The sequence below is a fragment of the Apium graveolens genome, chromosome 3 (genome assembly GCF_009905375.1).
Source record: "Apium graveolens cultivar Ventura chromosome 3, ASM990537v1, whole genome shotgun sequence".
In the NCBI taxonomy this organism is placed as follows: Eukaryota; Viridiplantae; Streptophyta; class Magnoliopsida; order Apiales; family Apiaceae; genus Apium; species Apium graveolens.
The window spans coordinates 19,448,917-19,461,849 of NC_133649.1; positions in this window are offsets into that span (position 1 = coordinate 19,448,917).

Genomic DNA, 12,933 nt, shown 5'->3' on the forward strand with positions numbered 1-12,933 from the left:
TTAATGGTGGAGGAATTAATTAATAATGTCTAATAATTATTTATTTATGAAATAAATAATTAATTGGCAAATTTAATAATTGATTAAATGAGATTTAATTGATTATAAATTAATTAAGAAAAGTTCTTAATATTATTAATTAAGAATTTAATTTTTGGAAATTAAATCAAGAGAGAGAATTATTTCTAAAGTGTTTAGAAAAAGGATTAATAATTAAAAGATGTTTTAATTATTAATGTGAATAATAAAGGGTTAATAATAATAATATTTTATGGGAAAATTTCAGCTGAAAATTTTGCCTATAAATATACTATTATAAACCCTATTTTTATTCTAACCCAAAATTTTTAGAAAAACCTAATTCTCTCCACCTCCTCCTCCTCCTTAGCATCGTTTTCTTGGTGGATACCGGTGTAGTGCTTCACATTTGAGGAGCAGCTGCTAAGGATCTCCGATCGTTGCTTTTGGATCGCTATTAAAGGTTAGTAATCGATTCATATGTTTTAATCACGATTTATATGCTTTTATATGGATTTTATATATGTAAAAGTGTTTTACCATGCTTCCGCTGTGATTAAAATCCAACACTAGATCAGTCAATGGCCTATTTGGCTAGAAAATTCTCTAATATTAGAGTAATGAAGCCAAGATACTTTAGGAGTATAGGACAAACTTTCAATAAAGACAACAGCTGGAAAGAAAAAGGGAAGTACAATTCTAATAGCAAGAATGGCTACAAAACTGGATCTATTGATAGATCTAATATTAGATGCTTCAATTGTGATGAACGAGGCCACTTTGCTACAAAATGCAGGTGTTAGTCCCTTAACAATGTAAATGGAATTCTTGAAATTTTTTCTTGAATAAAAATGTTCTAACTCAAATATATATAAGTGTGAATTGATTAGCGGAATGCGGAATAGTTACTTGAAATGAATCAAAATACAAGTAATTAAAACAAGAGTCTTTAAAAACTTTCTGGTGGATTTGAATGATTCCACCAGAGATATATAATATATATCGAGAGAACGCTGTGTGCAAAAAGCTCACAGCTGCTTACAAAATGATAACAACTAAGAATGAGAGAAATGCTAAGAATACAGCTTACAAATGTTTCTCTCTTTCTATCTGAGTTTCTTAGTTCCTTAGTCATTATTCTATTTGCTACTTCTAGGTTTATATATCACCAAGATTACAAAGCAATAAGACAAGATAATAAAATAAAAACTATCAAGTCTAATAAAATGCTACTTCATTACTCTATTCCAGCATCTTTGAATATTTTCATAATAGCATGGAAATGGCAATGTTTCTTTGTTCTCGAAAACCCAGTTGAATAGGCTACCACATTCCATTTGCATACACTCGACGCATATGACTGTGTTGTCACTGTCAACAGATATTTGAATTCTTTATCCGTCGGGTTTATGATCATCCGTCGAGTTAATGATCATCCGTCGGGTTGTTGATCATCCGTCAAATTCATTGTTGTTTATCCGTCGGATAGCAATCAGGCACTTGACTTCATTTCATTTATATAGAATTACAAGACATCATCTATGTACAATTAATTAACCTATTCTGCATATCTAGTTACGGTCAACATGACTTAGGAGCTACTACAGATTCTAAACAATGTGTATGCAGAAATGTGCTACAGACTTATTGTTACATAAGCTACTCACTCGATGGATAATAAGTCATCATCCGTCGGGACTAAAATGAGTTATCCATCGAGACTATAATCCTTATCCGTCGAGTGCTACATTTTCACTAAGTAAAATCTACCAAGGTGTTTTGTTCATAAAATCATCAAGTACACAACATATACACAACAATCTCCCCCAATTTATTTTACTGTAATTGTAGCCATAAATTAAGAGATACTTGATGATAACAAAACACCCTAAAAATACACCTTTGAAAGTAGATAGATAAAACTTTAAAGTGCTTCAATTAGTAAAATATACAAAGTTTAGCTCACAGTCATTTTCAAGATGCTCCTCTAGCCTGAGCAGATTTATCTTGTTCCTTGAAGGTCTGGATCTCTTTCCAAGCTTTTTGTTGTTTTCTTTAATCTGATTTTGGAGCTGCCTCTGGAATTCTAGTTCATCAGATTCTGAGAGATTTAGCTTTTCTTGCATTTCCAAGAGAGTCTCATTGCTAGAGATGCTCAATTGGTCTTCTAAATCTGAAAAATCTTCTCACTCCTTTGTCATCCATGAACTCCATCAGCCAATAGGGCCTTAGATGTACTCTTCTCCCTGTATAAGGGATGATTAGAGTCTTTGGGAGTGCATCTTTAGCTCTAACACTCCTTAGTTCTTCAATCTTCTTCAGTACCAATCTTCTTGCAGTAACATTGAACCCAAAGTTCTTCTTGAAAGATGAATAAACCTTAATCAGTACAGCTTGGCTTTCTTGAAGGATCCTGTAAAGTGGCCACTGAATCTCCTTTCCTCCCTTGTACTTGAACACTAACCTTTCAGGTAGGTTTCTATATGCATCAATTCCTCTCACTTCATCTAGTTCATCTAGATAGAGGTTTAGATCAAAAAAATCCTTGATGTCACACAAGTACATATAATCTCCTTTGTTGACTTTAGATTGAGCTTTGACTAGAGATTTGGATTTGAGAGGTGACAACTTCACTTTCTTGACTGCTTTTAACTTTGTTCTCTTTGGCTTGTTGAGGATTGGCAGATTGAAGTCAGGAATTGGTATGTTCTCCCATTATATTGGCTCATCCTTTGGCACAATAGGTTCACCATGAATGTTCTTGTAAGGATCCACTACCTTGATATCTTCAAATACCACAGAGGGTTTTGATGCTTGAATTGTAGTTGGAGTGGATTCCTTGGGAAACTGATTCTCCAATTCCTTATAAACAATGCCCAGTTTCCTTTTGGTTCTTTTAGCCAATTCCTTGATTCTTGGAGACTTCTTCTGTTGTTCAACTTACTTCTTTGGATCTTGAGATTCAATGATTTCAGATGACTGAGCAGGAATTTGTTGTGATGAATTTACAGCATGTAGCTTGGCCAATATAGCAATTTGCTCTTTCTTTTGTTTAGCCTTTTTAGAATCTAGAGCAACTTGCTTCTTTTCCTGCTTCAATCTGGCCTTTTCTTCTCTATTTGCTTCAGCAAATTGAGGGTGTCCAGCCACTACACAAATTTCTTTCCCATTTCTGAAAACTTTAGCAATTCTCTTTTTCAAAGCTGAATCAGTTGGATCTTTGTAGAAAGCAATTGACCTTGACAAAAGCTTCTTTTCATCAGGCTTAGGTGTCTCATACACAGTATCCAAAGGGTTCTTCAAATGATAATTTTGGATAATTCACCCTTGGTTTCAAAATTATTTCAGCCTTTGGAGATTTGATGCAGGATGACTGTCCCCTTTCCAGATAGTTTATGCTCATCTCATTCACAGAAATTTGCTTGACTTGAGAGTGATGGATGGATGGCTGACTTTACTGGCTCCTTGACTAGTCCAAACTTCTTTTGTATATCCTCATCAATCTTCTCCCAGTTGATTGGCTTCAACTGCTTCATTTCAGCTGCTCTGATATTGGCTGTTGCTGCATTTATCAGATCTATACTGTTTGTAACCGGTGGTTTTGAAATAGTAGTTGAAGGCACAATTACTTTACTGATTTGAATTTGAAGCCTCTCCCCCTCACTTGGTCCTTTCTCCCCCTTTTTGTTATCATCAAGTTGAGTAGAGGGGGGGGGGGGTTTGAGCAGCCACCAGTTTTTAAAGTAAATATGTCTGTTGGGCTTGATGAAGATGAATGGCTGTTAAAGATGCTTCCATGGCTGACATTCTTGTATCCAAGGCATCTATCTTGGTGGCAAGATCAGAATTTTTCCTTAATTGCATCTTGATGTCAAGCATTGTAGCTTTTGGAAGCTTAGAATCTATCTTGTCTGAGATGGCCTTCTTCATCTCCTCAATATCACCCTTGATGGTGTTTACATCCCTAGCATGTTGGAAGCCTTGAATTTATTGAAGTTGTAGAGAGACTAGATGTGCCTGAAGGAGCTTCTTGGTGCTGGCATTTGAAGTGGTTTGAAGAGCAGTATTTGTCTGATTGATTAGTTGGATCAAGGTTGTCTTGAAGTAGTGATCATCACAGTGCTTTAAAAATGCCCATGATGGCATACCTGATCTTGAACTGAAACCTACTTCTCCCCCTATGTCCATTGCTTCATCTTCACTATCCCCACTTTCATCACCAAAGACATCAGCTGAGCCACCAGTCTCATAATCCACATCACCAGCTGTAGAGGGCAAAGGCACCAGATTGAGCATCCTTTCTGCATTGTCATTGCCCTGTTCAGCTGGAAATTGATAAGATGGAACAGGGTGAGTAAATGCCTCAGCATCAAGGGAGGTGGAATCTATAACAGCTTTAGGTTGCTGAGATAGTCCCTCCCTGTCTGCATCCTGGACATTCATTGACTCACTAGCAATGACATTTATCCTTATAGCTCCAGTACCTGTATTTCTCTCATTTTCTCTCTTTTGTTGCATCAGGGTCTCACCCTGGCTCCCCACCCTCACCTTCACCATCTACGGGGGGACTCCTCTCACTTTCTTTTGCCAATCCTGAAGAAATAGATAGCATAATTTGACTCATTTCCTCTCCTTTTTCCTGGAAGCAACCCAGACTCTCACTCATAACACTCTTCTCTCTCAATCCTAATAGTGATTGTACAACCACTAATTCTTCTGCACTTGAAATAAATGAAGTTTGAAGTTGTGCAGAGATACTCGATGGATGAGTGATATCCATCGGGTGAGTGGTTTTACTATCCGATGGATAACTGTTGTTAAGCTTATCCATCGGGGTACAATCACTACTCGACGGATGAGCAATATCCATCGAGGGAGTAGAAATGAATGAACTAGAAATGGAAACTATTGTGGACTCTGTGCTGATTGAAGATATTTTGGGCACAGATGATTCAACAGTTCCTGAAAGAATGGGCAAGTGAGCCAACAAATTATCTAAAAGATGATGCTCACTTGCACTAGATTTTGGCTTCCCCAACAAAGTTAAAGAAGGGGAATCAAGAATTGATGTATTTATCATATCCACATCCAGTGAGTTTGTGGGTGAGTTTGGTATTTGAGGTGCTTCTATTACTAGAGATTTTGGCTGTGACTCCATATTTATTGGAGTCACATCAAACTGAATTTGTGAAGGTGCAGTGACTGTGTCTTTAGCACCAGTTTACACAGTGTGTGTACCCTGTGCATCCCCAAGGGTTTTAGATTTCTTCTTTCTGGCATAAGTTTGGGGGGAGATTGTATCCCTAACCCTTTTGGCATGTGCTCTTGGTTGAGAGCTTTGTTCAATAACTACATCCTTTTGGGATGATGCAGTTAGAAATGAGCTTTTATCCTTTTTAAGCACTGCAGTATGTCTAGGCTGGGAACCACTCAACTTTACATCCTTATCCTTAGGGTTTCTTTTATGTTCACCCCTTCCCTCACCTGTCTTACCCACTTGCACACTCCCCTATTTGGTTTTGGTGGATTTTGCAACTGGCATCTTTTGAGAGATACTAGAGGGGGCTTTATTTGATTTGGGTTTTGAAATATTTGTAGGTTTGGTAGCTTGGGTAAGCAACTATTGGGTCATTGACACAGTTGCCATAGCCACACTAGAACTCAAAAAAATTAGTGAGGTTGGAATAGTGGTAGGAATAGATGAACTTACATCACTTACCTGAGGTGCTTCCATTACAGGGAAATAGAACAGTGGCACCTCCTTGTGATGATTGGCCCTGTTCAAATCTGCAATGAGCCTTCTCTCTTGAACCCAACAATCTAATTTGTTGTTAGGGTTCTCAAACACAATACCCCCAGAGAGATGGTTAGCTAACATCATAAAGAATCTAGCATAATACACATTCTTACCTCTCTTATTTAACTCTCCTAGTTTGAAACCCAACTCAAACAAAACAAGGTCACTGAAATTATAGAACTTATCTATAACTAGCATGTAGAGCATAGAGATATTGACTGAATCAAAATTACTGACTTTACCTGAAAATACCTTTGTCACTACATCACACATAAAACTCCATTCCTTCCTAAGACCCAATCTCCTAATGTCACTTAACTTAGAAGTAGAAAGAGCATAGTTCATGGATTTAAGCATATTGATTATATCAGTGTCAGTGTGTGGTGAGGTCAGTGTTATTAGGAATCTTGAAACATGCTTTTATAATATCACTATTGATACAAAATTCTTTACCTTTAATGGTTAGAGTGATGGTCTTATTTGTTGAGTTGTATGTAGCAGTGGTCCACATATCTTCAACAACTTCACAAAAGATTGTGGGAGATTCCAGCATGGCATAGCTAAGCTTGCAATTCTTCATAAAGTCCATCATCTTGTGATAGTCACCAGATTGCTGAATACCCTTGTCTACTAGTGCAGTGAAATTGTTCTTCTCATAAATACATCCAGTTTGAGACATAATCTTGACAACGGGCGCCATTGTTAAAGAATGAGAGCTTGAAGAGAGAGAGTAAGTGCTTTGAAAGAGAAAGAAATTGAAGCAGTTGATTTGAAAATGATAAAAGAAAAACAATAGAAATGAAATAAGCTTTTATACTATCTCAAAAATAACTGCTAAAAATAATAAAGTAAAATAAAGTAACCAATTAAAATTGCCTAAAATAACCGTTTAAAAATAAACTGTAAAAATTCCACCCATTATCTGTCGTGTCATGCTTACAAACTGTAAGTATACTCGATGGATAATGTTCAGGAAATTAACGGCTGAGATTAAGACAATTCGACGGATGAGGATAGACTGTTATCCGTCAAGTCATAAAATATTCCAGAAAAATAATTGATTTTTATTAGCAAATAGTATACCGATGGATGATCAAACTCGATGGATAAAGATCATCCGTCGTGATGTAAATTTTGACTTAGCCAAAATTTCAGCCAAGATTGAAAAATCAATTAAATTTCTGGCTGCATTTCAACTTGCAAATTATCTCATATAGATTTAAGAAAAATTAAGCATACCTAACTCACTTACCAACCTTGAAAAGGTGGATTCATCCAGTGGCTTGGTAAAGATATCTGCAAACTGCTTCTCACTTGGAACAAAATGTAGTTCCACAGTACCATTCATTACATGTTCTCTTATGAAGTGGTACTTGATATCTATGTGCTTTGTCCTTGAATGTTGTACTGGATTTTCAGTGATGGCAATTGCAGTTGTGTTATCATAGAAAATAGGAATCCTCTCAACTTGCAAACCATAGTCTAGCAATTGATTTTCATCCATAAAATATGTGCACAGCAACTGCCAGCAGCAATATATTCAGCTTCAGCTGTAGAAGTAGAAACTGAATTTTGTTTTTTACTGAACCAGGACACAAGCTTGTTTCATAGAAATTGACAGGTTCCTGTTTACTTTTTCTATCAATTCTACAACCTGCATAATATGCATCTGAATAACCAGTTAGATCAAAACCAGAATCTCTAGGGTACCAAATGCCAAGTTTTGGTGTTCCCTTGAGATATCTGAAAATTCTCTTAATAGCTATTAAGTGAGATTCTCTAGGATCAGCCTGAAATCTAGCACATAAACATGTAGCAAACATTATATCTGGCCTACTAGCTGTTAAGTACAGAAGTGAGCCAACCATGCCCCTATAACTTGAAATATCCACAGACTTTTCAGTAGTGTTTAATTCAAGCTTAGTTGCAGTAGCCATGGGAGTTTTTGCAGATGTGCAATCCATTAGATCAAACTTCTTTAAAAGATCAAAAATGTATTTAGTTTGACTAATGAATATTCCATCACTAACTTGCTTAACTTGCAAACCAAGAAAGTAAGTTAGTTCTCCCATCATACTCATTTCATACTTACTTTGCATCAATTTGGCAAACTTTTTGCAAAGTTTCTCATCTGTAGAACCAAAAATAATATCATCTACATAAATTTGAACAAGTATACTAGAGCCATTAACATTTCTAAAGAATAAAGTTTTATCTACAGTACCTCTTATGAAATGATTTTCCAAAAGGAACTTTGATAAAGTGTCAAACCAGGCTCTAGGTGCTTGCTTCAATCCATAAAGTGCTTTCAAGAGATAATAGACATGTTCTGGAAAATTTGGATCTACAAAACCAGGAGGTTGACTGACATAGACTTCCTCCTCCAAATTTCCATTCAGAAAGGCACTTTTAACATCCATTTGATAGACCTTGAAATTGGCATGGGCTGCATAGGCTAAGAAGATTCTGATGGCTTCAAGTCTTGCAACAGGACAAATGTTTCATCAAAATCTATTCCTTCTTATTGACGATAGCCCTTAGCAACCAATCTGGCTTTGTTCATGACTACTATGCCATTCTCATCCATCTTCTTTCTGAATACCCATTTGGTGTCTATTGGATTCTTTCCTTTAGACTTGGGCACCAACTTCCATACATTATTCCTTTCAAATTGGTTTAGCTCCTCCTGCATAGCTAAAATCCAATTAGGATCGAACAAAGCTTCTTCTACCTTCTTTGGAAAGAAATCTGTTGTATAGACATTCTTCTTGAGTTGCTCTCCTGGTTTGAACTCTAGAAGAAACATCACCAATTATGAGCTCAAATGGGTGATCTTTTGTCCATTTCCTTTGTTGAGGTAGATTAGCTCTAGATGAAGAGGTATCATTATTGTCTTGATGTGTGATTGAGTTTTGATTGTTAGAAACTCCCCCTGAGTTTGTGGATCTTTAATTTGAGAAAGGGGAACTTTCTATAGGTGATCTATCCTGACTTCCTGCTCCTTTTGATAACCCGACGGATGGTGAATTTTGAGTACCGATGGATGAAGCGGATTGCCTTCCGACGGATAAGGCAGATTGTCTCCCGACGGATGAAGCATTTTGTAATTCGACAGATGTTGAATTTTATGCTTCATTGGAAGTAGATTTTTCTGCATTATCCTTTGATAATGTTTCTTGATCACTTTCATCATCACTAACCATCTCCACATTGTCGAATTTGTGGCTCTCATGGTAATCTCCATCTTGAAGTCCTTCAATCTTTTTATCATCAAACACAACATGTATTGATTCCACAACAATGTTTGTTCTTAGATTGTAGACTCTATATGCTTTACCAACAGCATATCCAACAAAAATTCCTTCATCTGCTTTAGCATCAAACTTCCCATTTTGATCAGTTTGATTTATCAGAATATAGCATTTGCAGCCAAAGACATGAAGAAAATTTAGAGTTGGCTTCTTGTTCTTGAACAATTGGTAGGGAGTCATGCATCTTGCTTGATTAACCAGGGAAAAATTCTGAGTGTAGCATGCAGTATTTACAGCTTCAGCCCAGAAATATGTTGGTAGTTTAGATTCTTCAAGCATTATCCTGGCAGCCTCGATAAGTGATCTGTTCTTCCTTTCCACTACTCCATTCTGTTGTGGAGTTTTTGCTGCTGAAAACTCATGCAGAATCCCATTTTCCTCACAAAATACTCTCATGACAGAATTCTTGAACTCAGTTCCATTGTCACTCCTGATTCTTCTAACCTTGAAATCAAGATGATTATTGACTTGCCTTATGTGATTGATGATGATTTCACTAGCCTCATCTTTAGACTTTAGGAAATATGTCCAAGAGAACTTTGAGAAATCATCTACAATTACTAGGCAAAATCTTTTCCTTTATATGGACAACACATTGACTGGTCCAAACAAATCAATGTGTAGCAGTTGCAAAGGTTCTTCAATTGTTGAATCAAGTTTCTTCCTGAATGATGCTTTAATCTGCTTCCCTTTTTGGCAGGCATCACACAATCCATCCTTAGAAAACTCCACTAGAGGAATTCCTCTAACCAGTTCTTTCTTTACTAGCTCATTCATGGTCTTGAAGTTTAAATGGGATAGCTTCTTGTGCCATAGCCAACTTTCATCCTGACTTGCTTTACCTAGAAGACAAGTAACAGCTTCTGCATTAGATAAGTTGAAATCAGCTAGGTACACATTTCCTTTTCTCACACCAGTGAGAACCACTTTGTTGCTTCTTTTGTTAGTCACAACACAGGCTTCTGAGTTGAAGTTACTGAATTGCCTTTATCACAAAGCCGGCTGATACTCAACAAGTTGTGTTTGAGACCATCCACTAAGGCAACCTCCTCAATGATGACATTGTCCTTTGAAATCAAGCCATATCCCACGGTATAACCCTTGCTGTCATCTCCAAAAGTAATACTTGGGCCAGCTCTCTGCTTGAACTCTGTGAGCAGGGTAGAATCACCAGTCATGTGTCTTGAACAACCACTATCCAAGTACCAAAGATTCTTTCTATTTCCCTGCACACATTAAAATAAATTAATTTCATTTTGGTACCCAAGTTTTCTTGGGTCCTGCCTTGTTAGCTTTCTTTTTCTGTTTCTTAGGCTTTACCTCATTTGACTTGGGGATATCAGATTCATCCTTAGTCATTTGAGTTGGGCCTTTGAAACCATTCATTGCAACAGAATTATCATGTATATTATAATCATCAGGGAATGGCATGCTATTAGTGAACATGTTATTCCAGTAAGGCATGCTAAATGGCATTTGTGGCATACTAAATGCAACATAATAAAGATTAGGTGCAAATGGCATATTAGCAAACTGTGCATTCATATTCTGTGTAGACATAGCATTCATAGGCATGGGAGGCATGGCATTCATGTTGGGAAAGTGAGGTGGCACATACATGGAAGTAGGCATGGCAGATTTGTAATTAACAGACAAATGATTTACACTACTACACTTGGCACAGATTTTTCTGGGAGCATATTTATCAGGTGTGTAGTTATTGTGTTTGTTAATCCCTACTTTACCATTTCTATTATTTTTCTTTTTAGCCTCTGTTTTCACCTCAATCTTTTCAAGTCTGTCACTTAACTGTTTGACAGTCATGTAACCAACATTAGCCTTTTTCCCTTTCTTAACTTGACTCGATTCTCCTGAAACAAAGTTCTTGGAAACAGATCCATACTTTTCATTCAACTTAACAAGTTTGGCTTTACTGATAGGCTTGCTTACAGCCGACGGATGAGGATTTTCATCAGTCGACGGATAACCTTTTTTATTATCCGATGGATGACCCTCATCATCCGTCGAGTCTACATCTGTTAGCACTCCATCCACCAAATTTGATTCTAGTTCCTCCTTGTTCTTTTTCCAGGCTACATCACAGAAGGACTTGATTCCTTGAACTTTGGTGATTTGAGCATGGACATCTCTAGATGTTTTCCATGCCTTAATCACCTCCTGTTCACGCTCGAGCTGCTTCTTCAAAATTTCTTCTTTCTTCAAGGACTCAGTTAATTCCTCCTTGGCAATCTTACACTCAATTCTTAATTTTTCAAAATCAATGAACTCAGACTCTAGCACATTGTTTCTCACACTCAAAAATAAATTGTTTTCTTTGATTTTAGCATTTTTTTTAGCAAGAGACTTAAGTGTAACACGCAAATGATATAACTCTGTAGACATGTCATTTATAGCATCATTACACTCAGCTTTATATAAATGTGCAAGGTTTGTAGTAATTACCTGATTACTTGAAGAACTTGTTTCGGTTTTATCAGACTTGGCCATTAGGGCTAGATTGACATAGCTGACATCTTCATCTTCATCCAGACCATCTGTTGCCCAGTTGTTTTCTTGTATAATGAAAGCCCTTTCTTTTTGTTTGAGCAGCTCAAAGTATTTTTGCTTATAATCCACAGGCTCAAACTTTTTCTTGCTGGAATCTGACTTTCTACACTCACTAGCAAAGTGCCCTGCCAAGCCACATTTGAAACATTTGAATTTTGATTTATCCACCATGTTTCTATTTGGTCTGGCTGCTCTAAAGTTCTTTTTGAACTTGAGCTTGGCAAATCATCTGGAAAGAAATGCTAAATGTTCATCAATGTCTTCCATGTCATCTTGGCTCAAAGAATCTTCACTTTCTACTGCAAGCCCCTTGCCCTTGCTTTCACAGACCCTTGAAGTTGACTCAACAACTTCCATCTTCATCTCCTTCTCTTTCTCTAACTCATCAACTAGTGCAATGGACCCTCCTTTCTTCTTTCCTCTCTCTATCCTCTCATCTTGCTCTATTTCAAGCTCATAAGTTTTCAGGATGCCATACAGTCTCTCCAAAGTAAACTGCTTATAATTTTGTGAGTTTCTCAATGAGACTGTCATTGGTTTCCATTCCGTTGGAAGAGATCTAAGGAATTTCAGATTGGAGTCTTTTGTCTGATAGAACCTTCCATGCAACTTTAAAGCATTTAGCAGTTTTTGAAACCTACTAAAAATGTCAGTGAGAGACTCACTTTCTTCATTATGAAAATGCTCATATTGCTGAATCAGTAGCTGCATCTTATTTTCTCTAACTTGCTCAGTGCCATCACAGATGATCTGTATTGTATCCCAAATATCCTTGGCAGTTTTGCAGTTGATAATGTTGTCAAACATATCATCATCAACTCCATTAAACAGGATATTCATGGCCTTTTTATCCTTCCTGACTTGTTCAATATCAGGATTAGACCATTCATGCTTTGGCTTGGGGACAAATGACTCATTTCCAGTTGCAGCTCTCATTGGTACATGAGGGCCTCTTTCTATGCAGTCCACATAGGCCTCATCTTGAGAAAGTAAATGAAGATGCATCTTTACCTTCCAATGATGGTAATTGTCTTTATCCAGAAAAGGAATCTTGACTCCAACATCCTTCTTGTTCATCTTGTTGTATTGTTTTGATCTTTAAACTCTTTGTTCTTCAAGAGCTTGCTCTGATACCAATTGTTAGTCCCTTAACAATGTAACAAGAATTACAGAAGGGGGGTTAAATGGAATTCTTGAAACTTTTTCTTGAACAAAAATGTTCTAACTCAAATTTATATA